Raw genomic sequence first — 25,204 nt, forward strand, 5'->3', positions numbered from 1 at the left:
CAAAGAATTGTGGGAATAAAGAAAACAGTATAATCGGGTACAAGCTTTCCCACTTTTCCTTTCCAAGCTTGAACCTAGAGAAGAAAAGGCAGTAATAGATAGGAGAAGGGGACTGTAAAGGAAAGGGCATTTGCAGAAGCTCAAAGGAGAGAGGATAACTCAGGAAGTGCAACTGGATCCTGACCAACCAAGCAAGCAATGACATAGACATCAGCCCAAGTTTTGGCAACACGTGCTGGGCCCAGGGAGGCTGAGCATATAGCCAGGAGACACCAGGAGAGGATGCCAAGAATGGTATGCACCTACAGATTCCAGAATATCCCCACCTTGATAAGGGTGTTTTAACCCCACCTATCCCCATCCTCATCCCTTTCTCTATAGATGCTGACGCTGTCTTAGGAAGAAAGAAGGGAAATAGGAAAAAGTTGTGTGAAACGCTCAGCATTTACTTTTTACTTTTTATTTTTATTTATTTATTTTTACAGACTGCACTTTGATTCTTTGTACACAAATGGGGTACAACTTTTCATTTCTGTGGTTGTGCACAATGTAGATTCACACCATTTGTGTAATCATACATGTACACAGGATAATAATGTCTGTCCCACTCCACTATCTTTCCTTCCCCTACTCCCTCCCACCCCATTTCCCTCTACACAATCCAAAGTTCCTCCATTCTTCTCTTAACCCCCGTCCCCCCGCCCCACCTATCATCATCCATTTATCAGAGAGATCATTTGGCCTTTGGTTTTTTGGGATTGGCTTATTTCAGTTAGCATGCTATTCTCCAACTCCATCCATTTACCTGCAAATGCCATAATTTTATTCTTCTTTATGGCTGAGTAATATTCCATTGTGCATATATACCACAGTTTGTTTATCCATTCATCTACTGAAGGGCATCTAGGTTGGTTCCACAATCTAGCTAATGTGAATTGAGCAGCTATAAACAGTGATGTGGCTGCATTACTGTATTATGCTAATTTTAAGTCCTTTGAGTATAAACTGAAGATTGGGATAACTGGTTCAAAGGGTGGTTCCCTTCCAAGTTTTCTGAGGAATCTCCATACTGCTTTCCATAGTGGCTGCACCAATTTGCAACTCACCAGCAATGTATGAGTGTAAGGCTCAGCATTTTTAACCAAATGGTATTAAATACTGCTTGAAAAGCTAGTTTAAAGTCATCAATTCAGGTGAGCTTTTCATTGGATATTAAGTTGGTTTTTCTTCCTTCCAGTTAATTAATAGAGGTTCTATGGAAAGGTCAAATTTGCTGTAAACCACATTCTTCTGAAAATCAAGTTATAATGTGGTTCAAATATTTTACCTCAATAAACTAGTATTTATTCAATCATAACCATGTGTCTGTTTTTTTGTCCCTTCTATCTACAAAGAAGCCTACAGAGAGAGTCATGGAATTCTGGAATATTAGCACCTAAAAGAAATGTATAAGAAATCTAGTCCCTCAGAAACCAAATAGACTATAACACAATGATATAGGTGATTTTAACATGCCTCTCTCACCACTGGACAGATCTTCCAAACAAAAATGACCAAAGAAACCACAGATCTCAATAACACAATCAATAATTTAGACTTAACAGACATTTATAGAATATACCATCCAACCAAGAGCGAATACACTTTATTCTCAGCAGCACATGGATCCTTCTCTAAAATAGACCATATATTATGCCACAAAGCTAATGTTAGCAAATACAAGAAGATAGAGACACTACCTTGTATTCTATCAGATCATAATGGATTGAAGTTAGAAATAAATGAAAGAGTAAAAAACAGAAAATACTCCAACACCTGGAGATTAAACAATAAGCTATTATATGATGAATGGATAACAGAAGATATTAGGAAGGAAATTAAAAAATTCTTAGAGGTAAATGAGAACAAAGAAACATCATATCAAAATCTCTGGGACACTATGAAAGCAGTACTTAGAGGAAAATTAATTTCATGGAGCACATTCAATAAAAGAAGTAAAACTCAACAAATAAACGACCTAACACTACAGCTCAAAGCCCTAGAAAAAGAAGAACAGACCAACACCAAAAGTAGTAGAAGACAGGAAATAGTTAAACTCAGAGCTGAAATCAACGAAATTGAAACAAAAGAAACAATACAAAAAATTGACAAAATAAAGAGTTGGTTCTTCAAAAAAATAAACAAAATTGATAAACCTTTAGCCACACTAACAAAGAGAAGACGAGAGAAAACCCAAATCACTAAAATTTGGAATGAACAAGGAAATATCACAACAGACACGACTGAAAAACAAAACATAATTAGAAGCTATTTTGAAAATCTATACTCAAACAAAATAGAAAATTTTGAAGACATCAACAGGTTTCTAGAGACATATGAATTGCCTAAGCTGAATGAGGAGGACATACACAATTTAAATAGACCAATTTCAAGTAATGAAATAGAAGAAGTCATCAAAAGCCTACCAACAAAGAAAAGTTCAGGACCAGACAGGTTCTCAGCCGAGTTCTACAAAACCTTTAAAGAAGAGCTCATTCCAATACTTCTCAAAGTATTCCATGAAATAGAAGAGGAGGGAACCCTCCCAAACTCATTCTATGAAGCCAATATTACCCTGATACCTAAACCAGACAGAGACACATCCAGGAAAGAAAATTTCAGACCAATATCCTTCATGAACATCAATGCAAAAATTCTCAACAAAATTTTAGCCAATCGCATACAAAAACATATTAAAAAGATAGTGCACCATGATCAAGTGGGTTTTATCCCAGGGATGCAAGGCTGGTTCAACATCAGGAAATCAATAAATGTAATTCACCATATCAATAGGCTTAAAGTCAAGAATCACAGGATTATTTCAATAGATGCAGAAAAAGCATTTGATAAAATATAGCACCCCTTCATGCTCAAAACACTACAAAAAATAGGGATAGTGGGAACATTCCTTAACATTGTAAAGGCCATCTATGCTAAGCCCATGGCTAATATCATTCTAAATGGTGGAAAACTGAAAGCATTCCCCCTAAAAACTGGAACAAGGCAGGGATGCCCTCTTTTACCACTTCTATTCAATATCATCCTTGAGACTCTAGCCAGAGCAATTAGACAGACCAAAGAAATTAAAGGGATACAAATAGGAAAAGAAGAACTCAAACTATCCCTATTTGCTGATGATATGATTATATACTTAGAGGAACCAGAAAATTCCACCAGAAAACTTTTAGAACTCATAAGTGAATTCAGTAAAGTATCGGGATATAAGATCAATGCACATAAATCTAATGCATTTTTATACATAAGTGATGAATCTTCAGAAAGACAAATTAGGAAAACTACCCCATTCACAATAGCATCGAAAAAAATAAAATACTTGGGAATCAATCTCACAAAAGAGGTGAAAGACCTCTACAATGAGAACTACAGAACACTAAAGAAAGAAATTAAAGAAAACCTTAGAAGATGGAAAGATCTCCCAAGTTCTTGGATAGACAGAATCAATATTGTCAAAATGGCCATACTACCAAAAGTGCTATACAGATTCAACGCAATTCCAATTAAAATCCCAATGACGTACCTTACAGAAATAGAGCAAGCAAGTATGAAATTCATCTGGAAGAATAAGAAACCCAGAATAGGTAAAGCAATTCTTTGCAGGAAAAATGAAGCAGGGGGTATCACAATACCAGAACTTCAACTATACTACAAAGCAATAGTAACAAAAACGGCATGGTATTGGTACCAAAACAGACAGGTAGATCAATGGTACAGAATAGAGGACATGGACACAAACCCAAATAAATACAATTTTCTCATACTAGACAAAGGGTCCAAAAATATGCAATGGAGAAAAGATAGCCTCTTCAACAAATGGTGCTGGGAAAATTGGAAATCCATATGCAACAGAATGAAACTAAACCCATATCTCTCACCGTGCACGAAACTAAACTCAAAATGGATTAAGGACCTTGGAATCAGACCAGAGACCTTGCATTTTATAGAAGAAAAAATAGGTCCAGAGCTTCAACATGTCAGCTTAGGACCAGAGTTCCTCAACAGGACTCCCATAGCACAAGAAATAAAAGCAAGAATCAATAACTGGGATAGATTCAAACTAAAAAGCTTTCTCTCAGCAAAGGAAACTATCAGCAATGTGAAGAAAGAGCCTACAGAGTGGGAGAAAATCTTTGCCAATCATACTTCAGATAGAGCACTAATCTCCAGAATCTATAAAGAACTCAAAAAACTCAACACCAAGAATACAAATAACCCAATTGACAAATGGGCTAAGGAAATGAACAGACACTTCACAGAAGAAGATCTACAAGCAATCAACAAACATATGGAAAAATGTTCAACATCTCTAGTAATAAGAGAAATGCAAATCAAAACCACCCTAAGATATCATATCACCCCAATTAGAATAGCGATTATCAAGAATACAAGCAACAACAGGTGTTGGCAAGGATGTGGGGACAAAGGTACACTCATACATTGCTGGTGGGGCTGCAAATTAGTGCAGTCACTCTGGAAAGCAGTGTGGAGACTCCTTAGAAAACTTGGAATGGACCCACCATTTGACCCAGCTATCCCACTCCTTGGCCTATACCCAAAGGACTTAAAATCAGCATACTACAGAGATACAGCCACATCAATGTTCATAGCTGCTCAATTCACAATAGCCAGATTGTGGAACCAACCTAGATGTCCCTCAACTGATGAATGGATAAAGAAACTGTGGTATATATATATACAATGGAATATTACTCAGCCATAAAGAATGATAAAATTATGGCATTTGCAGGCAAATGGATGAAATTGGAGAATATCATGCTAAGTGAGATAAGCCAATCTCAATAAACCAAAGGACGAATGATCTCGCTGATAAGTGGATGATGACACATAATGGGGGGTGGGAGGGGTTAGTGTTAGTGTTAGAGTTAGGGTTAGGGAGGGGGGCAAGAATGGAGGAAGGACTGTATAGAGGGAAAAGAGGGGTGGGAGGGGTGGGGGGAAGGGAAAAAATAACAGAATGAATCAATCAACATTACTCTATTTAAATTTATGATTACACAAATGGTACGCCTTTACTCCATGTACAAACAGAGAAACAACATGTATCCCATTTGTTTACAATAAAAAAAAAATCCTAAAAAAAAAAAAATGGAATCTAGTCCCTCCTGTAGAGTAAGCTGACTTGTCCGAAGGTATGAGTGGGTCAGTGGAAGAGCCAAGACTAGACCCTGGTTTCCTACCTCCAGACCTCTGCTCTATATTTTTACTTAGGCAGTAGCCAAAATTATCTTTAGAGAGTTATTTAGTGATAATCATTTGTTAAATTCTACAAATGCTTAATGATAGTCAAATCCAGTGCTAGGTGCTATGAATAAAATGATAAAATTCCTGCTCCTGAGAGGCTTTTTTTTCCCTCTTCTGGAACTGGAGAACCAGGGCCTTGCACATATTAGGCAAGCAATCTACTGAGTGTACAATACACCCTACTGAGTGTACTGAGCTACATTCCTAGACTTTTTTTTTTTTTTTTTTTAGATTTATGAGGTTTCTCAGGCTAGCCCAGAACTTTCAGTTCTCCTGCCTCAGCTTCCTGAGTAATGGGATTACAGGTGTGTGCCACCAGGCCCAGATCCCGATGAGCTTTGATTCTAGCGGGGCTCCTTTATGTCCTTCTATGTCCTCAGCACTATACTAAGCCCTAATCAGGACTAATGACACCAAGTTCTGCACCTGGTGAATTTGACTCTGGTTGGTGAACTAGAAATAAACGTTCTTAACATTACTGCTAAGTTGGAGTATTTGTGCCGTAAGATTTCAGAGACAGAAGTCACTCTTGGGTGGAATCCAAGAAGTCTTATATTAGGGCTTGAGCAGAACCTGAAAGGACAGGTGGAGTTCAGAAAATCTACACAGGACTATAAGAAGGCATTGTGGGTTCTGAGAGACAATGTGGAGGTGGGGAGCTTGACTAGACTATGTTGGAGAAACATATACTACACACACACATACACACACACACACACACACACACAATGGGCCCAAGTAGAGCAGGATATAGAAATGGGGAAGACAGCAAGAATATCTGATGAAGGCATAGCTTTCAGCTACACATGCTTTTCATTCTGAGGTTTCTCATTTAAAAGGTGTATCATGTTGTCAGTGAGTATCATTTCTGGTACAATTTTCTGATAATTTTAGTGATATGTAGAAGTAATAGTTATTTTCTTTGTAATAATATACAGAAAATCTTACCCTTTTCATGAAATCATATCTACTTCATGACTAGTTCAGGAAGTCTTCTTGTGTAGATATTCTGAACAGAATATTGGTGAGACATGAGACCTTTAAAGGACATGTTCATTTAACAATAAATTATTGCAATTAGGTTTTTGTCATTATTGGTGTTTGAATGGTTGAGTTGGGTTGGTTTTGGTGTCTGCTTTGGGTTTTATAAACACCAAGATGTGAGGATATATAAGGTTCAATTAATTTATAGTTATCTCAGTCAAAAATATGTGATATAATTAAGTTCCAACAGAGGGTCAATCAAATGTCTTTAGAACAGATTAAATGTCATAAAATACTTTAAATGAATTAAAATATTTTTTAATAATACAAGAAATTCAGAATTCCATCAAGATGTAAAAGTAGTTATCTGTAGCCTTAATAGGCATGCAGACCTCTCACTTTTCAAATTAAAAGAAAGAATTTAAGTATAACTTTAGTCAGGAAAAATGTTTGTGAATCAGACCCATCTAGAGTGAGTGGACTTTGAGGACCCTGTTTTCTTAGGCTATGGCATATGTGTTGCTGTGGAAAAAATACCTATCCATTGGGAAAAGCAGATCCCAAGTTCCATCCTCAAATGTCTAACCTGAAATATTCACAAGAAAGTTCTTGTAATAATGTTTAAAGAAATGGAACTATTAGGGAAGGTAATATATTGGTTTTGTGATCCTAATGGAAAATGTATTACTGATTTTTAGATTTGAGATTTTTAAGTAGAAATGTATGAGAATTTAACTTAGGTCAAAGGATTTAATTCCTCCCTGAGCGATTATATCTCTCGAGGGTAGTAAGTTAGAATATGAAGTCTCTTAAAGAATCTGTTTGGCTAGTTGATAGAGATAAATAGGCACTTACATAAATCAAATATTTCTAAAAATCTGAGAAAATAAAAAAATTGAATGTTAAATACATTAAGTGTGCTAGATAGACTTCTGCCTCTTACCAGAAAAATTTTCTGTGATTTATGTTGACTTTATTACATTGCTGATTGTTTAAGAGAGGAAAAACGCACAAAGAACAAATCTACAGGTCTTCATTGACAAATGATAGCCTCAGAACTTCAGAAAAAAAGAATTGTAAGATATTTTAAACTACTAACACTTCAAATAACTGACACTTGGGTAGAGTTTCCAAGCTGATGTTGCTAAGATAACTACAAATGGACAGTCAGAATTTTCAGGATTTTTTCCTATGAAGTAGATAAATTCATGGAAGTAGACTCCTAACCCAAGATCTAGAAAAACAAGATATACATAAAAATGAATGAACTGACATATGAAATTTTATTGTAGTTTTTTGAAAGATTATTCTCTTATAATGTTCCATTTTCTGCATATGTGAGACAGGATTTTAGATTTGCAAAGCAAAATGAAGGAAGAATATATTATTAATGCTTATGCTGCACCTATGTAAATAATTAGGTCAAACCCAAAGAAACTAGCCTATTTGTGTGTGAGATTAAGAAAAATCTCTGAGGCCAGGTACCTTCTGAAACAGCAGGATCACTTGAGCACAGGAGTTTGAGACCAACCTAGGCTACATAGTAAGACCATACCTCAAAAATTTAAAGATAAATAAATAATCTTTGAGAATAGAGGACCCAAAAATAAACTCATGCAACTATAGCCAACTGAATTTTTATAAAGATGCCAATAATATACAATGGGGAAAGTACAGTCTGTTCAATAAAATCTGTTGAGAAAACCAGATATCCATATGCAGGAGAATGAAATCAGACCCCCTTTCTCACTATTTACAGAAACCAACTCAAAATAGATTAAGTACTCAAATGCAAGTCCATAAAGTATGAATCTACTAAGAGAAAGCACAGGGGGAAAGCTTCCTGACATTTGTCTGAGCAATGGGTTTTTTTGGATGTGATCTCAAAAGTGCAGGCAGAAAAAGCAAAAATAGACAAATGCAATTACATCAAACTAAAAAGTTTCTGTAAGCAGAGAACAACTTGAGCAACCGACAACCCACAAAATAGGAGAAACTATTAGGAAACAACATCTTATAAGGGGTTAATATTCAAACTATATAAGGAACTCAAATGATTCAATAGTAAGATACAAATAACCTGATTTAAAAGTGGGCAAAGGCACTAATGTATAATTATAATGCATAGATTTAAAAAAAAGAAGAAAATGGGCATAAAACCTGAATAGTCATTTTTCAAAAGAAGACATAAATAGCCAACAGGTATATGAAAAACTGTTCAACATCACTAGTTATCCAGGAAGTGCAGATCAAAACTATCACCTCACATCCACTGGCATAGCTATTATCAAAAAGATTCTTTAAAATTGGGAAGGCTATTCCCAATGTTGGTGGGAATGTAAATTAGTATATTAGTCATTATGAAAAACAGTATGGAGTTTCCTCTAAAATTTAAAATTGAGAATTACCATATTATCCAGCAATCCCACTAGCAGGTATGTGTTCTAAGAAAATGAAATCAGGACATCAGGGACACACCTCACATATTCACCACAGCACTCTTCACAACAGCCAAGACACAGAATCTACACAAGTGTTCATCAGCAGATAATGAATAAGAAAATGTGGCAAATACACACTATCCAGCCATAAAAAAGGACAAAGTCCTGCCTTTTGCAACACAGATATGTTAAGTAAAATAAGCCAGGCACAGAAAGACAAATTCTGCATAATCTCAGTCATGTTTGGAATATTAAAATGTCAAACTCACTAAGGTTGAGAATAGAATGACAGTTACCACAGGCTGGGTAAAGTATGGGGAAGAGGGGGTGACAAGATGTTGGTCAAAGAATATGTAATTACAGCAAGATAAGAGAAATAAATTTAAGATATCTTTTGTACAGTATGATAACTAAAATTAATGACAATATATTATATTCTCGGAAAAATGTAAAGATAGTAGATTGATGTTCTCATGGCAAAAATAACAACTATGTGAGGTAATACATTTGTTAATTCACTAGATTTCTCTACATATATATATATTTCAAAATTCAATGTTGTACATGATACAATTTTATCTGACAACTTAAAATAAGTATAACTTTTAAAAGTAATTTCTGAAGTTATTTTCATCAGGTAGATAAATTATAGGGAAAGACTGTAGAAGATTTTGAAATGGGAAAAAATTGAGGGGCTATCTTTTCAATGGGACAGGCACTATCTATGAAATGCTTTCATGTTACCTGATTGTATAGGGGTCCACCTCTTTTGTTATCTCTAGTTGAGCTACAATATAACTGTACATTGTAAAAAATTAGCAGCAATGAAAATTAGTCTTATCTATAGAGAGGCAAACAAATTTTGTCCAGCAGAGGTATCACTGATTTTACCACTACCATCATATCCACTCCAAGGAAGATGCCTATTGTGAATCTATCAGCAAATTCATTTGGGACCTCTTTGTTGTGGTTTGTTTTTGTTTGACATATTACCAATTTCTTTACTGATTAAATAAAATGCCTGACACATGTTAATTTGAAATTTATATAAGATTTTGCCTCTGTTAAAAAAAATTATACATTAACATGAGCAAGCTACAAATTCCTATATTATAAAATTTACTTCAAATTTGCTACAGAGATTTTCTAAAAGAGCCAATTCAAATACCAGTGTCCTGATAATTTTATAAGATTAAAAAAAGAAAAGAATAGCTAGGTAGTCATTGTGAGATTAGATAGAAGAGAAAGAATAGCTGATTAAAGATCATCAAACTCCTTGCAAACCTGGTTGAAAGTCCTTAGGGTCCTCCATGATTGACAGTCAGGATAGGTAACCCAGAAGAGGCTTTTAAATCTACCAGGTAAATTGCTCAAGCATTTACTCAGAAATGTTAACTGTTTTCCAGAGAGGTGATTAGACAACATTACTAAGTTTAAGAGTTAATTTTTTCATATCACAAGAATGTTTAGAAGAACTTGAGATTTTTCTCCATTTAAGGTTAATTTATTAGATTTATGAGACTGAAGTTCTTATGGGAGTTTTACTTGTTAAAGACATAGTTTGCCTAGTCAAGCATCTGAAGCACCTAAGATAAAAATCAAATATATTGTTTATTAAATGTAGTTTAGAATGTTTCAGAAAATAGAGTTAAGTTTATAAGTGGAATTTATTGTTCAAGTGTGTTTAGTCTATTCAGCTGAATTGAATGGCCAAATACCAAAAGTCCTCTGAAAGATGATTAGTTTACTTTACATAGAAATTATTAGATTTAGAAATTTTTATAAATAAGTTGTAAATTAAACTTTTACAAATAAGTTGTAAGTTAAATGAACAATTAATAGAAGTTTTAGAAATACTTAAAATCCTTTACATAGTCAAAAATCAGTTATAGACTAAAAAGAACATATTAAAAAAATGTAAAAACAGTCAGTCATAGGTTATCAAAATTCAAAGTGACAGAAATCAAAGTCAAATTGTACTGCACACAGAAGTCATGATTATCAATTATTAGAAACAAAATTAAAGAGAAAAATATCAGTGTTTCTCATATAAAAAGTATTTTTTGAACTTTTGTCTCAAGTTATATTTTGTGCATACATGTGTATAGTGATTGTAATGTAAAATTTACTTGTTACTGAATATCACAGTCCAAAAGCTTTGACAGTCACTGATACTGATGTTCTATTACCTCCATACAGTTCAAATTCCCTGTCAAACTCTCCATCAGCTGCTAAAAGGCATCTCAAGACTAAAGTATCATGAGGTTTCCTTAAATTGTAAAAATTCTATTGATTAAAAAGAAAACACAGTTTTCCCTTCATTGTTCAATGCTTAACTCCTTAGTCTATCACTTAACACCAATGTTTCCTTAGTAACAAAGTCATCCAAAATGCAGCAGACTACTGCTTTTCACTCACTTCCTATCTTTACTTCCCATTTATTTCCTAATTCATTGCATATCTGCTCATCCAAGTATCCACTCTACCCCCAATCCAAAACTGTCTCTGAAATATCACCAGTGCTTTCCTACTGACTGGTCTCTTTTCAATCCTTACCGCATTTGAGTTTTGTGATGGTTAATTTTTTATGTCAACTTGATGGAAATAAGGGATGTCTAGATAGTTGATAACACATTATTTCTAGGTTTGTCTGTGAGGATGTTCCTAGAGGAGATTAGCTTTTTAATTGGAAATCTGAGCAAAGAAGATCAAGCCCTCATCAAACTACATCAAATCTTATCCATCAACGGACCAAATAGAATAAAGGGTAGAGGATAGAGAAATTCTTTTTCTTCTTGTGCTGGGACAAGGCCTTCTTCCCTCAGACACTGGAGTCCTGGTTTTCTGGCCTTCACACTCAAACTGTATTATACCTCTGCTTTCCTGGTTTTCCAGCTTTCAGAAGGCATATATTGGGACTTCTTGGCCTCCATATTCATGTGAGTCAATTCTCATAATAAATCTCATAATCAATTTTGTGTTGTTTAATGGCAGAAAGACATTCAGAGAAATACATTATTAGATGATTTCATCATTGGCAAACAACATAGAATGTACTAAAACCAAGATGACCATGATGCCAACAGGAAATATAATCTTACGGGATCATTGTTATGGATGTGGTCTGTCAGTGACTGAAATGTCATTATGCAGTGCATGACTATATATATACGTATAGACGGATCCTTCTGGTTCTTGTTCCTCTGAAGAACCCTGGCAAGTACAAGCTCCAGGACATTTAATTCTGGCATTCTTCCCTTCTCTCCTTCCTTATTGACGTTCTTTTCTTACTGGGAACACAGCAGTAATATAATCAATATCCTTTCTCCACACCCCCAGCTCTTCCTTATCTTCAAGGCTGTTTCAGGTTTCATTTCTTCTAAAGTCTTTCAAAACATTACACACCACATCAATATCCCTCTTCTCTGAATTACTGTAGCTCCTAAATTTTATATCATATTATTTTAATACTTAGCTATTTTTTCTTATTCTGTTTGTGGCAGAATTTCAAAACATAAAAATAGTTAATTAAGTCATAAACATCTTATCACTACGTCTCCTTTCAGTCATAAAGTGACCTTGTTGTTGCCCTTATTCTTGGGTTTTAAAAGCATTTTTCAGAGTGGAAATATTATATCCAAAATTAATATTTTAATATCATAAATTCCTACTAAATCTTCAAGACAAGTTCATATATCATTTTCTCAGTGACACCTTCCCTAATACCATTTCTCTTAAATCATTAATTACCTCCTACTCTTAGTCCATTCGAGCTGCTAAAAAACAAAAACAAAATTCAAAAAACACCTTAGACTTGGTAATTTATAAGCAAAATAAATAGAGCGTGCACAGTTCTGGAGGCAGGGAAATTCAAGAGCAGGTTGCTGGCAGACAGCATGTCTGGTAAGGACCTACTTCTTGGTTCGTAAACATATGTCTTCCCTTTATAGCCTCACTGTTAATCTGGCAGGCTTGTAGTTTGTTTTTATTGGCATCAATCACACTATTTATGTTTAATTTTATAATCTAAGACTTTTCATTAATGATTAACAAGGATTTCATACAGTAAGACTTTTTAAAGAATATACCTTAAGTAATTTATTGAAAAACTCCACAAAATGATAGTTATAAAAGTATGTAGCAGAAAGAGACCTGATGGGTCAACTCTTTCAATCTTTAGATACAAATTCCTAGTTCTAGAAGTTTATGGGATCTCTCTGAGATTAAACAGATAGAAAGTCAAAGCAGTAGATACTCAACCTGGTTTTCCGATTACCTAACCAGTATAGCAAGAAAGTTATAACGATTTTTTAAAGGCCTACATTTGTCTTTATAAAAGCCAAGAAATAGAGAGGATAGGGTATTTCACAGGCTGGTGAATAACTTTTTTTAAACTGAAAGCTTCACTGAGTTTTTGTGTCACATGAATGAACTATTTCCTAGGTCAAAGACAGAAACAAAGTAAAGGTCACTTTAAAAGAATGACTCTGATCATTCAAGAATTATAAAAAGTAAATGGGTTTTGACCTCATTAAGTTTAAAGTACACTTTTCAATATGGCAAATTAGCATAAGCTGCTGGTTCTCTCACTCAAAATCAACTGTAGAAAACTATAAAAGTGAGGAGGAAACTTGGATTCCAAGTATCAGCATCAATTACAAAAACCACTGGAGATATCCATGGAGAAACAGAAGAATTTATCTTCAGTGGGTAAGGAGCTTGTGGAAACCCAGGATTTATAGCCAAGTCAGCCAGAAGTGTGCGTAACCTTGAGACCTACTACTTGCAGTCGACATCTTGAGTAGGGAGCAGTATTGTAGAATGGAGCCCCTGACCTGAGGGAGTTGTGCTAATCTTAGGTAATGAAAGAACTGAACTGGTGTCCACAAAGAATGGGGAAATGTGATGTGTGGAAAACCTACGCATCTGATGTCAAAAGTGTTGTGATGGACTTTCACTTTAGTGACAAATAGAAGTTGGGCAAAAAAATTTTGTATGCATATATTCACATGTATGTATGTACATATATAACATATGTGTGCATTATACAGATGAAAAGTATGCTTCTCTCATTCTTTTCTGACCTGGACACACCTGTGACAAAAAGGCTTAGGAAATCTCCAAAGATGTCTAGTATAGGAGAGAAGATGGACGAAATTCAATAATAATAAAAGCAAATCTAAATCAACTTTGTCTATAGGAAGGCTTCCAATACATATTTCCCCTCTACTACACTGGAATAGATAGTAGTTTCCTTGAAATGTCATAATTGCCTCAGAAATGACTGATATTTAAAGGAAAGTGGAGTAAGAAAAGCAAGAAAATAAAGTTTTTTGAAAAACACAAGGGCAACTAGAAAATATCTGTTCAAGTAATTAAGTTTTGAGATCTGTGCCTTATCCTGTGTTCCTATTACTTAGATTTTCTCTTCATGACCTCACACACCCACATTCTAAGACCACATATATTTGTATACTGTGTGCATACATGTATCTGTGTGTGTGTTGATATCTGTTTCTCTACATACATAGTCCAATTAACCTTAGTAAAATATTACTTTGCTTTTACCAATCTGTGTTAGTCAGCTTTGTGCTGCTATGACCAAAATACCTGACACAAACAACTTAGAGAAAGAAGTTTATTGTGGCTCATGGTTTCAGAGGTTTAGTCCACGGGTGGCTGACTCCATATCTCTGGGTTCAAGGGGAGGCAGAAGGGCATGGTGAAGGAAGGCAGCTCAGCCCATAGCAACCAGGAAGCAGACAGTTTTCTGATCACCAAGGACAAAATATAAACCCCAACGTCACATCCAAAGTGACCCACTTCCTCCAGTCACACCCTTACCTACCTAGAGTTATCACCCAGTTAATCCACATCAGTGGATTAATCCACTGATTAGGTTATACCTCTCATAATCTGATCATTTGGCCTCTGAACATTCTTGGATTGTCTCACACATGTACTTTCAGGGGACACCTCATATCTAAATCATAACATGATCCCTCTTGAAAAATTTAAAATTCTCTTTAACCCTATCCAAGAGCACAATAGTCTACAGCAATCATAATAAGCAAAGACAATCAATGTTCTAACAACTTTCCTCTCATTCAGTGCTCTTCATGAGCTAGCTGTGCATCTGCTACAGTTTGGATCTGAAATGTCTCCCAAAGGTCCACACATTAAAGGCTTGGTTGCCAGGCTATGGTACTATTTGGAGGTGGTGGAACCTTTAAGGAATGGGGCTCAGTGGGAGGATGTTATGTCATTTGGGGCCTTCCCTTAAAGAGGATATTGGAATCCCCAGGTCCTTCTTGGCTCTCTCTTTTCTTCCTGGCCACCATGAGATGAAGAGCTTTCCTCTGCCTCATGCTCCCACCATCCCAAAGCAACAGCCTCAAGCAACCATGCTCTGAGATATCTGAAATAATGAGCCAAAATCAACCTTTTCCCTTACTAAGGTTATTATCCTGGATATTTTGTCACAGTGACAGGAAACTGACACAATGTCATTTGCCTTATCTTAGGCTCTTATAACAAAACACCATAGACTGGGTAGCTTGAGCCACAAATGTTTATTTCTCAAAGTTCTGAAGTTGATAAATCCAAGTTTAAGGTGTCAGCAGACTTGGTTCTTAGTGAGGGCCCTCCTCCTCATTTGTAATGGCAGCCCTCTCACCATATACTCACATGGCAAAAAGAGACAGGCGTGGGAAGGAGAACAGAAGAGATTTTGACCTCCTCTACTTATTAGAAGAACACTAATCCCATTGAAAAGACTCAACCCTCATGAACTCAACCAAACCTAATTACCCCCAATGCCCCACCTCCTAATCCTGTCGTACTGAAGGTTAGAACTTCAACTTATGAATGACAGGAGGGACACAAATATTCAGTTATAGCCACCATCCTAATCTTATTGCTCATCATTCCAAATGGGCAATCACATGTATAAATCTTCTCCCTTCCCATTTCCACCTTTCCACTTCTAGTTCTTTAAAATCAAGTGATACTTCAATAACAGAAATATGGCAACATATATTTATTTAGCAATATCTGTATAACAAGAATACAGTGGGTTCAGAATGGGAGAGAGAGATCACACTAAATATCTGGGATCTTGCCCTAAAAACAACAGATTTTCTAAATTGAAAATGGTGATTTGGGGAGATAATTAGTCAATCAGGGAACAAGAACAGGTGACAAGAACATACTCATGCTCCTCTAAGTAAATCAGTTATAATCAGTCTAGACAAACCAAGAGATCTTATCCAACTGAAAATGAGAGGCCTAAAATTTAGAGATCCTGGGATGAGGGAACACATTGGTATAGTGAAAAGAACACTCACTTGAGGATCAAAGACTCTGGCTTTGTGCTTATTCTATAATTAAGTAGATGTGTCACCTCAGCAGTATTTTAAACCTACTGTCTTTTTACTGAACTATTTAGAAAAGGAAAAATATTAATCTGGTTAAGGCAAAGATCTTTTCTAACTCTTAATTTCTGTGACATAAACAAACAGATCTGACATTCTAGCAGTTTACAAGACAATTGGAATAATTTCTAAGTTCATCATAATTCATATAGGCCAAGCAATTACATCACTTATTCATGTGTTTAACAAAGATATTAGATGTCTATCATATGTGAGGCACTATGATCCAGAGAAGATAAATCCTTGCTTTTGAGATCATAGTTGAAGGAAGTTATATATGCCAAACAAATAGTTCACAACATGACGTATGTGCCATATCAGAGTGCTGTGCCGATTTGTATAATATACTAAAGAAGAGCAGATAACTTCTGGGGAAAGGAAGGGGTATATTAATCACCTTGCTACTGCTGTCATAAAGCATGTGAGAAAAAAATAAATTAAAGTATGAAAGGTTTATGTTGGCTCACAATTTCAAGAATATCAGTCCCTGGTCAGATAGCTCCATGGTTTCTGGGCCTGTGGTGATGCAAAACATCATGGTGGGGTGTGCATAGTGAAACAAGCTGATCACCTCACAACAGCCAGGAAACAGAGAGACAGAAAGAGGAAGGGACCTGAGGCAAGATACAGCCTTCAAAGGTAAACTCCCAGGGGTCTACTTATTCCAGCAAGGCACCGACTCTTAAGTTTTCACCACCTCCCAATAGCCCATTAAGTTATGACTCCTTCAAGGGGTTAATCCACTGATGAGGTAGAGTTCTCTTGATCCAATCACTTTCTAAGTTCTCACCTCTTATCTCTGATGCACTGAGGACCAAGCCTTCAACATATTCGCTTTTGAGGGTTTTTTTTTTTCATAACCAAACCATAACAAAGAAATTACAAAGCTGTTCTTTGAAAGAAATCATATTTTGAGATGAGAGTGACATTTTCTTGATTGGTGACAATTCTCCACCCAGAGAGATAAAAATCTCTTTCATGCTCATCCATGCTAGCTATTGAGGAAATAAAGGTACCTTTTCATAAGACTTCTCAGAAACATTAAAAAACAAAACACAATAACAAAACCCCTCACTCCTTAAAACAAAGTAAGCAAGCAAAAGTTTCTCATTTTTGGAGAAAAACAAATCTTCTTTTCTCTTTATTAATTTATATGGATCAGAAAGTAAGCTATTCTGAAAATGAAGTTGGAAAACTCATTCACAAAATGCCATTGATCATCTTGACATTTTGTTCGGCTTTTATATGTTTTGTTTGCAATTAAGTAGTTTGATTGGCTCATAATGTATAAGCTTTCATAATTATAAAACATTTTAAACTCCAGAAAGAAAAAATTCTATGGATCTCTAAGAATTTTACACTTTTTAAAAAAATTTTACAATTTTGTCAGTTTCTAGTACTTTGTATCCAGGATTCATCCCAATGCGCGATACATTTTAGGTATCCTACAAATATTTGCTAAATTGACATTGAATAAAGAAGTGAACAAAAGGAAGAATGAATATGAGAGATACTGAATGAGAAAGATATGAAAAGAGAGTATTCTACTTAGGTTTGCATCACTGTGACCAAAAGACCTGACAAAAACAATTAGCTTGGAGGAAGAAAAGTTTGTTTGGGCTCATGATTTCAAGGTTCAGTCTACAGTGAGCTGACTTCATAGCTCTGGGCCCAAGTGAGGCAGAACATCATGGTGGAAGGATGTGGTAGAGGAAAGCTGCTCAGGACGTGACAACCAGGAAGCAAAGAGAGAGATTCACTCACCATGGACAAAATGTAAACCCCAAAGTCACACCCCCCCCCCAGTTATCTACTTCCTCCAGTCACACCCTATCTGCCTACAGCTACCACCCAGTCGGTTCATTAAGTTAAAACTCATTATCTAATCATTTCACCTCTGAGCTTCATGCATTGTCTCACACATGAACTTTTGGGGAATTCCTTATATTCACCATAACATTCCACCCCTGGGCCCTCAAACCTCATGCCCATCTCACAATGCAAAAATATTTAGTCCATTTTCAAGAGTCCCCATAGTCAGCAGTTCTAGCATTCCTCAAAAGTCCAATTCCAAAATCTCATCTGAGACTCAAGGCAAACTCTTGAAAATTTTCCCTGTAAAAATCAAAAACAGGTTACATATATTCAATATATAATGCCACAGAGTAACGTTTACATTCCACAGGGAGAAACAGGGACACAGAAAGAAGGGATGGAACCAAAGTAAGATCAAAATCTAGTTGAGCAAATAAGTCCTATCGCTCTACATCCAGCATCTGGGGCACATGACATTGTGATATTCCCTCTGAAGGGCTTAGGTAGGAAAACCCCATGGCCTTGCTGGTTGTAGCCCTCATGGCCTCTCCTAGCCTGTTTCTGCTCAATTTCTGCCACTTTTCTCATTAGACATTCTATGTAGACATTCTACATTATTGGCATCTCTTAATCTCAGAGGTCACCACTGCAGCTCTGGCTTCCTTCTCACATCTTCCTGCATCGCCATCTCAGGGAGCAGCCTGAAGGAACTCCAACCCTCCAACTTGCTACACTTTGCCTACAACTAAAACCCAGTTAATCTACTGATTATGTTACAACTTTCAAACATTTCACCTCTGAGCTTCTTGTATGGTTTCATACATAAGCTTTTGGGGAAAGCTTCATATCTGAACCATAACAGAGAGCTAACTAAAAAGAGAGCTTGTATTTCATATTTCAATGCAAAGATTAATTCTGGTCAACACTGCCTCATCAAGAAGTGCAGTCTATTTCCCAACCAAAGGAATCAGGACTGGTCTTGAGACTTGCTCTGACCAACAAAACATGTGGCAATACCATATGATTTGTAATTGTTGAACTCAACCTTTAGAGCTCTGTTCTCATCCTCTTGAACCTCTATTACCACTATATTTTAAAAAAGAAAAAGAAAGATTTATCCTGCAAGAAAAAGACAGATTTATCCTGCAGATTTATCCTGTAGGCAAGAAAAATTCCCTAGTCAACTCCCCCAGTTAACAGTCAGACACAGACCCAGGGGAGCATCAGATTACTGCAGTCACATCCATTCCAAGAAAGATCAACAGAAGAATCACCCAAATAAACTCAACCAAACTGCAAAATCGTGTGGTCTGATTTTAAGCCACTAAGTTTAAGAGTGCTTTGTTACCAATCAAAACAACTGATACAGAAATTGGATCCCAGACCTAACAAAAATATAAAACATGCTTCATTGGACTTGGGACCAAGTATCTAAACCATATCAGAAAGTTGACTGAGGCTGCAAAAGCAGCAGAAATGACTGAAATAATTGTGAATAAAACATTAGAAGGCCTAAGAGATAGTTACAATTGTTACTAGAGTCTAGAAAAATGGAAACTCACGGTATGTAATTGGAGAATAACTGGTGAAACATTAGAAGTAACTTGGGTTGGACAAGGTGGCACACTCCTATAATCCCAGGAAGATCCAACTTTAAGTCCAACCTCAGCAACTTAGCAAGGCCCTGTCTCAAAATCAAAAATAAAAAGGACTGAGGATGTGGCTCAGTTGTAAAGCACCTCTGGGTTCAATCCCCAATATCAAGAGAAAAAAAAAAAGTAACTTGGAAGCTAGATAACATATCTAATGAATTTTTAGATCCAGCTAATGAGGCAGCAAGTTGGGAATGTCAGTTGTCTTGCTGAGCTGTGCATGATAAGGTACAAGAGAGATTAGATAGAGAAGGAATTTCCCAGTGTAAAACTAGAATATACACAAATATAGAGGGCTTGGGACCTGCCTGTGTCTTATCCCAAACTTCTCTAGGAAAAAAAAATTTTTAAATTTTATTTGTTCTAATTAGTTATACATGACAGTAGAATGCATTTTGACACATCATATATAAATATATACATCATTCTTCTGACAAAAATTCTTAAAGTAAAAAATGATCTCAGGGTTGTAAGACTCAAGGGTGTTTGCTAAGACCTCAGAAAGATTTTTTTTTTTTTTTCCCAGTGCTGGGAACTGAGCCCAGTGCTTCACACATGCTAGGCAGGCACTCTACCACTGAACAACATCTCACCCCCTTTTTAATTTTTTTTTTTTTTTTTTTTTTTTTTTTTTTTTTTTTTTTGAGACAGAGTCTTGCTAAGTTGCTAAAGATCTCACTAAGTTTCTGAGGCTGGCTTCAAACTTATGATCCTCCTGCCTCAGCCTCCCAAATCACTGAATTACAGATGTGCCCACCATGCCTGGCTAAGACCTGAGAAGAATTTAAGATGGTTCCCAGTGGACTCTCAATTAGACAAATGGCTAAGAATTTGGGGGTGTTTTTCTGCAGCATCTGATGCTTCATTCAGAAAGAAGTCTGTCTCAAACCAATTTATAGATACAGCATAGACTAAAAGCAACTTGGATTATTGAAATTGAATAAAGGGTCTCCAATTTTCTACAGTAATGGGCACTGTATTTCACCATCCATATCCCCTATCTGAAATGAAAGATTTATTATCCCATTTTGGGGGCTACTGCTCTGGTAAACAGCTCTGTGCTACAGTCCCCTTTGGAAATTACCATAACTAAAAAGAGTTACCTTGGTCAAAGTCATTTCTCTGTCTTAAGAGTCCCATATCTAGTAATTGACAAATTTGTGTCCAGTCTTTTCTCCCCAGCTCATCCTATCTTTATACTACCCCATTTTTACTCCACTTTTACTTCACTGAAGCAGTTCAGCATTCCTTCTGTCTAATCCTGATTCCTGCCATTATCATCTGTCCACAGGAATTCTTAACCTTCCACATAATAATTTCCATCTATGGTCACTTGCTGTGACCTAGAGATTGTGCTAAGAGTGAGGTTGCTTGATTTCTAAGCATTATCCTCAAGAGACTTTGTAGTCTCTACCCTGCCTCATGAAACATTGCCACTGTCATATCAAAATCTGGCTATCTGACTGGGGAGACCATGCACACAAGAATAAAGGTGCCCTGCCAACCACCCTAGACAACCACCACACATGAAAGCAATGCCATTTTCCACCTTCTGGCCTCAGCCAAACTTCTCAGTAATTGCAGATAAATGAGGAACCTCAAGAAGACAAAGAAAACTGCCAGTCTAACACGTAGAATCATGAGCAAACAAATCACTATTGTTTTAGGACACTATATTTGTGGCAGCTTATTATACAATAATAATTAATATGCCAACATATTCCAAATTTAGAGTTGAGAAATATATTTACAAAAGATGTTTATTGTCTCAGTCCATTTGTGCTGCTATAACCAAATATCTGAGACTGGGGAATTTATAAACAACAAAAATTTACTTCTCACAGTTCTGGAGACTATAAGTCGAAGATCAAGGTGCAGGCAGATTTGGTGTCTGGTACGAACCCAGCGTCTGCTACCCAGATGGCATCTTGGTGTTGTATCCTTTGGAGGGAACAAATGTTACCACATGGCAAAAGGTAGAAAGGCCATGACTTAATGATGTGCCAAAGGTTCCACCTCTTATGACCATTATATTGGCTATGAGGTTTCAATGGGAGACAAATTTAGATCACAGCATTTATTTAACAGTTTTTTTTTTTTTTCCGGTTTCATAGCTTTGTTTACAATCTAATACTTGAGTGAAAAATAATGTATAAGTTACTTATAATGTTAAGTTTTTAATTCTTTAAACACCAGAAGTCATAGTAAGCTCTAAGAACTCTAAAACTGCAGCAGTTTACAAACTTGAGAAAATTTAAGATCCAAATGGTCATCAGATACCTATATATTCAGTATACCCAATAAACATATGTCGAGTGGGATAAAGGTTGGCAAAGCTTGTCTTTTGCCCTTCTGGTTTCAATGATAATTAAAATATCATTGAAGGAATAAATGAATGTGAACATATAACCTAGAGAAAGTGTCATAAGCAGGTAAACCAAGAGTATTTAAAAATACAAAGCAAGAAAAGCATAGATTTTTTTATACTGAATTAATAAAAGGAACATAAAAACAAAGCAAGTTTTAAAATGAAGCAGCTTCCAGCTAGGAAAACAATAATTGTACAAGAAAGGAAATATAAGTATTGCTTAACTATGAACAATATTTAAAAGTATGTACACAATCACTGCTCATTTAGCCAAAAGTTATGGTATAGCTTTATGGAAAGAATGAGAGAGATGAAATGTGTATTCATGTCTGATAAATAAGAATTTAATTATAAAATAATACTTAAATTAAATTATGCCTGAAGAACCTCTGAGATCTTCCAGAAAAAGTATTTTAAAACAATTTAAGCTTCCCTGGCAATCTCTTAGAATACCAGACAAGGTACTCTCACAGTGGATAACAAAAGCTTAAGTGATTTTATATGAATATTTTACTTGGGGTCACTTAGACTGTACACTTAAGATCAAAGTATGAGGTGCCAATATCCCATTTTACAAATGAAAAAACTGGAGTGTTAAATAATTGACTTAAGAGCATACTGCCAGAACAAAGGTTGTATTAATAGTTTCCTTCCTTGTTTGCTTATTTTAATAAGATTTTTCAGTGTTAAAATTCACTTTCAAGTGTGCTGATCAAGAAATAGCAAGACAACAAATACAGAAATTTTCTCTTGTGATTTTTTTCAGGGAGGGAGGCGGTATTGAGGATCTAACCCAGGGGTGCTTGAACACGAACTATTTTTTTTTTTTTTTTTAGTTTTGAGACAAGGTCTCACTATGTTGCTTAGGGTCTTCCTAAGTTACTGAGGCTGGCCTCCTACCTCAGCCTCCCAAGTCACTGAAATTACAGGCATGCACCACTGTACCCAGCTCTGATGATTCTTAATTCACTGGAAATAATTTTACAATTCAACACTTTTAGCAGCTTCTGCGTTTTGTTCTTCTGTTTCTACTTCTTTAGGCAACAATGGATCAATTTTTAGTTAAAGAAACCTTCACTTGTTGAGCTACAAAAGAAAGCATATACCACAAAAGGATCCATCCAACTCAAGTGGTCTGTGACTACAAACTTCATTAATAACTACTTGCAGATTGGCAGCTATTTGGTTACTTTGACTTTAAGAAATTCTTCCTTTCTTCATTTACCTTAATTTCATGTCTAACTATATTTAAGCATTTTAGAAGGTCTTAACCAATGGAATTTCCAATAATTTTGGAAAACTTCTGTTCTGCTTCTTTAATGGATGAAGCTCAAGCATTATTTTTGGAACAGCTACATAAACATCTATATAATATCATCCTCCAAAATCTTCTGAATCAGGGTAGTTCCTCCTGCAAACATAGATCTCTTTTCTATTGCTATGTCAATCTCTGATGCATTCCCTCTAAATACTGCAACTTTATTGATTTCTGAAGCAAATGGATACAAAAAACTAACAATGCTGGCAAATGATACCATCTTGTTCCTCTTCTCAGTACTGTACTCAGAGTCAAATCAAGATAAACACATTGCTTTGAATTAATGAAGTCCATAATTTAAAATTTTCAGTAGATGAACAGTTTTCTCCACTCATATACCTGCCTGGTGTTTAAACAGGCATCACTGTCAGGTTCACCTTCCATGTAGGCATATGACTATTTTTTCTATCACGCCTTGTCTTTCTATTATACTGTTACTCATCTTTGACACATTCTCTTGTTTTCATGGCAGGCTTCGTTGGAGCAGGAGTAAAATGTCTTTGGCATACCTGGGTATTTACATAAAAAGGATCAAAAGATGTCTGACAAACCATCTTGGAAAAACTATGCCTTTGATCATGTATCAGGACCGTACTGAAGCATCTTAACACTTCCTGCCACGTTGACCATTGTGGACTGTGTTATGTGTATGGTCTCTCATCCCATACAATATCAAAAAAGACATTCCAGAATATCAAAAACATAATTCTAGGAGTTGAAGAATTTTTTTCAAGTGTCTAATATGAATTTTTTTCCTGAAATTTAATCCTGTTCAAAGTGAAATTGGAAAATATATTCATTAAACCATCTAGTAGCCTATTTCTATTTTGCTAACCTATTTTTATTTATTACTGTTCCATAACATTGTCAATCATAAAATTCACTACAAATTCACAATATGTGAAAAGTTATCAACAATAAAATGTTGCATGTGCTGTAAAACCTTCAAAATCATGAAAATTTATTTATGGGCAATGGCAAACAACAAATGACAACTGCATACTGATGATGTGTCTGAATGCAATATGTGCAGGGGTCAGATTATATTTTTGATAAGCTAGTCATTTAAATGTGAAATTCTGGAGAATGCCTACAGTACACATTTGCACTCATAAATTATTTGGAGAAATATCCTTAACAGTGTGAAGGACCTCTGATGAAGAATTTGACTGAGTGTTAAGATTTTGTTCAGTGTTTAAATACTCCCAAGTAAATCAAACGTTAATTATTAACTTAAAAATCATTAACTTAAAAATTCTTACAAGTTGTTTAATTTTTTTTATTATAACACAATAAAACTTGCCTCAAAGACTATTCCTTATTAAGGCACCTTACAAAAAGCAAATCCTCAAAAAAATTGGTACAACTATTTCTTAGGAGCTATCTCCTGATTCCCTACAGGCCATATTTTATAAGAGATTGCAACGATGGAAACAAACAAGGGAGAAAAAAATTAATTACAAGTGAAAACATGACTTCCCTTCACCAGTGAAGGGCCTTTGTGTTTCCAAGCTGTCCTTTTATGTCTCCATTTGGACTCAGAATCCTAAACCGTTTACTCAATGCCTCATTCCTCAAGTTCCTTTAAGAGACTTTGTCATACAGACTGTTTATCACAAGTGATTTAAGCAAAAAAGACATTTTGGAAAGAAAAAGAATTTATTCGAGCTCCTGGAACAAAGAAAGATCTGAATAGGAAACATCTCAGAAAGGGTAAAAACCTAACCAGTCTAAACATCACCATCAAATGACACCACTCCAACCACATTCTGTCCCTTAATGTTATTAGTAATGTCTTTCTTGAACCCTCGATTCCCTTGGCTTCTGTGACAGCCTTTTAAAGTTCTCATCCTGTATTCTCACCTCCTCCTTTA

The 25,204-nt window shown here is 35.7% G+C and overlaps 1 pseudogene; it reads right to left on the bottom strand.

Annotated features, from left to right (window-relative positions):
- Window positions 1–22,993: 22,993 nt before the first annotated feature.
- Window positions 22,994–23,884, bottom strand: LOC124994150 (39S ribosomal protein L1, mitochondrial-like; annotated as a pseudogene).
- Between the last annotated feature and the right edge of the window lie 1,320 nt (window positions 23,885–25,204).

Source organism: Sciurus carolinensis, chromosome 10, assembly GCF_902686445.1.
Source record: "Sciurus carolinensis chromosome 10, mSciCar1.2, whole genome shotgun sequence".
In the NCBI taxonomy this organism is placed as follows: Eukaryota; Metazoa; Chordata; class Mammalia; order Rodentia; family Sciuridae; genus Sciurus; species Sciurus carolinensis.